The following is a 4,736-nucleotide window of genomic DNA, read 5'->3' on the forward strand; positions in this document are numbered from 1 at the left end:
GAATTTTACGAACATCTGCGACCGTTCGTAAACTTAAGAGTTATTGTCGATAATATAAAATAATTGTCGTTAAAAAGGTCCTTTAAAATTATAATAAAAAACTTAAAAATGACTTTCACCAACATAGCATACTGATGATGAATTTGGAAGATATTAGTCTCAAATTCAACCAAATGGATTCTAATTTGGTATTATGGGTTCGTATTGCGGAGGGCATATTCTTCAACGAAATTGTCTGTAATTTAGTATTTTGGGTTTTCAATCTTCGTACCAAAAACTATCAATATCCACATAAAATAAAAAAAACAACGAAATTATAACAATATACAAATCTGCGAGTCTTCAATATCTATTTTGTTTTTGCAAAATAGTCAGGCTGAATCCCAGTTTGTTGTTTTTATAAAAAACAACTATTTGTTAGTATGGAATGTATGGCATTGTTTGCCGAGGGGTAAGGCAGGGAAGACTATAGTTTCGGATCGCGCCACTGATCCTCATCAGTTCCCTTAATTTTAAATCCAACATTAGGTAGCAAATTATCCGTCCTAATAAGATCAATATTAGTATTTTTGATCAATATTGGTACTTTAGACACGTTGTTTTTTGTTTGGCTAGAAAATCTCCATACCATAATATATCAATATTAATTCATGTTTCGTGGTAGCCTTCGTAGAGCAGTCTTTTGAAGGATTTGGACATGTTTTTCAACCGAACTTTCTGTAATGTCAAAATTCCCCCTTAAAGTATTTATACCGCTTACGTTATTTTATAGCTCCGATATAACGGTACCATTCCATTTTCGTGTGTTAAGGGTTTGTTACCACCGTTTCTTACCTAAGTAGGCGTAATTTCGCAAGTATAGCCCTATATTCGATACTAAATTAAACTGACAGCAATATAGCATTCCGGGTTCGTTTAGGATAAAACACATTCCTACATAGGTTTATATTTCTACATAGCCACCATACAAAGGATCCTTTTAAGGTTTTAGAAGAAATTTCTATTTCTCCATCTTTTGGCATATCACCAACATAAAGAAAGTTTGGCCTGGCAGAACTTTACAATTTTTTTACTTGTTAGCATACAAATGTTATATCCGGATCTGTGAATAAATTGTATTATATAATACATGAGATTCGCCAGTTCTTCATAATGTACAATTTAATTGAAATTTGTATTTTGGGATCCCATAAGACAGAAAAGACCCTAAAAATGTCATTTGCATATCAATAAATAGCCATATTGGTCTTTTGTTTGATATTATAGTTAAATTTGCCATCAAATGTGGCTGCAATGCAGTATTTCTGATGGCCGGGATATGCTTAGATATAGTCGAATAGGTATCGCCCCATGTAAAAAGTTTGGTAAGAGCGAATTCAATGTTTATTCGTCCCTGATATGCATCTAATGTTTCAATAAGGCTTGTCCTATACAATACTATAGTTTTAAAAGGCATAACGAGATACAATTGTATATTATTATTATTTAGAAATGTTAATGTTAGCCAACTAGAGTAGTCCTATTTTCCGAATGACAATTGACAAAATCTTGTAAAGCATAACCAAATAGTATGGAATAAATAAAATAAATTGCTAATAGGTTAGTTAATTATTATATGATGTAGTATTGTACTAAGTGCTTCTATTTCTAAGCCTTATATTAATGATCGAGTGTTACAATTGTCTCATGACATATTACCATCTTAACATTAATCACTAAATAAAAAATCAAATCCGGCACAAAAAAATTCAGAACACCTTAGAAATTTATACTTCCGCACACTCCATGGGCGACCTATCAATATTATTGCAAGCCAAAAACTAAAACTTACCGTCACTTGTCATTGATAATAAAATGTGGAGCAACATGTTTGAATAACATTGTCGTAATTCTTAGTAGCCGGATAAGATTTGCCAGCCATTCTAAATGAGAACAACTAAACGTGATTTCACATATGAACGAAAAACAAAATAAAGTTACAAAAAGGCAAAATAACAAACAAAATGAATGTTGAACACGAATTAAATGCTTACATGTTATTCCTTGTTCGTTCTACTTATGTCATTTGTAACACCACACAAAATAACAGCGACAAAAAACAAAAACAGGAACAAGTAACTGGTATTGTGTGAAGCATGCATGCAACAAGGCAACACAACACAATACAACACATCACATCACACCGCCACAACATTAATCTTAAGATGCATGAATGCCCCATGCGCCATAACCGCCGCACACACATACATACAATGGCCAGCACTACAAGCCACAAAAACATTGACTTCTACAAATGTGCCATTATCATTTACAGAAAAAGGAACTTAACTCACAATTTCACGTACACACATACGGGCGCACAAATGCTATGTTAACACAAACAATGATATAACACCGCGAACTATTGTGGATACAAAATTGTGTGTTCAACCGCAAATTGTTCGGTGGAGATATGTCCGATTTATGTGTGTATATATTCATGTCTAAGCATAAACGAAGTATGGGTTTGTTCTTCGAGTCCAACAAAATGGAATAACAACAAAAGTAACTAAATCGAAAAAATATAGTTCATGGGCTTTTCAAAAAATATATAAAGGATTAGGCAAATGTTGTATCCAATTAAACCCCAAATATCGAAATACAGTACATTTAATTAAAGGGAAAAAACCCCACATTGATCTCCGGTTTATTATAGCCGGATGGTAGCCCCACTATTAACCATTTTGAGAATTTCAATCATCTTTTTCCCACTGCTAAACCAAAAGGGCATTAGAAAAATTTGCAAGAGCCCATGAAACATAGTAACATCACCTAAAAACAACAATGGTATTCCATAAACCGGGCAACCAAAACATTGATTGAGAATATTGGTTACCGAAATTCCGTTTTCCATTCCATTTAAATCGGTATATATAAAGTACCCATATATAATGTACTATGTGATACAATATAATTCTGAATAAGTACACAAGGACCTGCATTATCTTGCCGACTCATTTTATCTTTTACTTACTAGCGGATTTTGTTCCCTTGCGGATATTTTTTCGAATAATGATACATTATTTAGCCTATTTTGCAATTCATAAAGAACCGACCGTACATTCGTATATACATACATATGTATGTATATATGAATTGATATATTTGAGTTGGCGGTTAGTGGTCGCCAAGGATTCTTGTGTTTCTCAACAAATACATAGACATTTATCATGATTGCTGTTGACCGCTTTTAAATCAACGGTGTGGTAGTTTATCTATCTAAGCAAGTGAACGTTTCAAATAACTCGGAGCACATTCATTTACAAGGATATGGTTTCAATTCCTGGACATTAGCTATGTTCGAGGCAAGACTGCACAAGCGAAATTCCAATTAAAAGCAAAACAATTTAATGCAATATTAACTTACGTTAAATGGAAATAGAAATGTTATCATGGCAAAAATCCCCACACACGCATATACAAAGATGTAAATATGCACACATATTTCTTTTAATTAGGTGAGTGTGTGTGTATCGTGGTTGAGATAGCAATTAATGATAAACTACATTGGGGGGGTTTGCTAAAACATATCGTTCATAGTAATTCTACAGAGATTGGATGTGTGTGTGAAATTATTTGGATTTTACAAAAAATTGTGAACAGTCAGTAAACAGTAAGCCACATTTTAGGCACATTTAGGCATTTCATTCAAGAATCAATTATGTTGTAAAATATTGCATTGGATCGAAGTGTTTTGAAGATTTGTGTCATTCAATTTAGACAACGTTTCTCATTATCATACTGTTTTCTAAAAGAGGCATTTTAGACTGTTGGGTTGGCTATTAAGCACAATTTATAGTCATTGTCAACTTGGATTGACAAAAGAATTGTTTTCATTTCTCAGTCAAATAAATTGTTGTGCTTATTTCATACCTTAGTATTTTATTCAATTCAATTATTCTTAACACCAAGCAGAGTGGCGCAGTGGAAGCGTGCTGGGCCCATAACCCAGAGGTCCGAGGATCGAAACCTTGCTCTGCTAGATTTTTTCGTTTGTAACTTAAAATTTATATGGCTGAAATTTAAATTTTATCATGTGTTCTCTATCAAAGATGGACAACATCGTACATGCTTGCTGTATGTTAGTAGTTATCTTCTCCAGTTCCACCATGGGCCTGAGATCCCTAATTATTTATGAAATAAATAAATATATGATATAACTGTTTCGATGAAGCTATTACGATTCTGCAAGAAAAAAATTAGGAAAACATTAGGAAGATACCGTTATGTGGGGGCTACCCCAAATAGATAACCAAAATTAATAATTTTTGGTAAGAATATGTCATACGCAATGAACGTGAGACAAATATTTTCCTTTTTTAGGTAAGCCAGCTTAATCCCTTTCTTGTTGTTTAAAAACAAATACAACAAGATTTTTATTTTAAAAGTGGGTTATGGTCACGTTGATTACTTTCGGGAAAGGCAGAGAAGACTATAGTTTCAGATTTCGCCACAAATTCCCATCAGTTCTCTTAGTCTTTTGTTACGTCCACAATGTCAAGCCTAAGTACTTCTAGAGAACGCTCTGTTTGAGAATTCTCTAAAAGTCTCAGAAAATGTTGTGGCCGAACATGTAACCATGTGCCATAACTCCACTGTTATGCGTCTCTATTTTACAGAGAATCAACTTATTTTCCAATTTTATCATCAGCAAGCTAGGTTAGTAAAATTCAAATTTATTTTATTTTTTCAAGGCG

General features: G+C 33.2%; 1 non-coding gene across 1 annotated transcript; it reads left to right on the top strand.

Moving 5' to 3' along the window:
- Positions 1 to 3,949: 3,949 nt before the first annotated feature.
- Trnam-cau (transfer RNA methionine (anticodon CAU)) lies at positions 3,950 to 4,021 on the top strand. The gene has a single exon. It is a non-coding gene; the product is annotated as a tRNA-Met (tRNA).
- Positions 4,022 to 4,736: the final 715 nt, after the last annotated feature.

The sequence above is a fragment of the Musca vetustissima genome, unplaced genomic scaffold (genome assembly GCF_032173495.1).
Source record: "Musca vetustissima isolate MV318-11 ecotype Yass unplaced genomic scaffold, APGP_CSIRO_Mvet_v1 utg805, whole genome shotgun sequence".
NCBI classification, from domain to species: Eukaryota; Metazoa; Arthropoda; class Insecta; order Diptera; family Muscidae; genus Musca; species Musca vetustissima.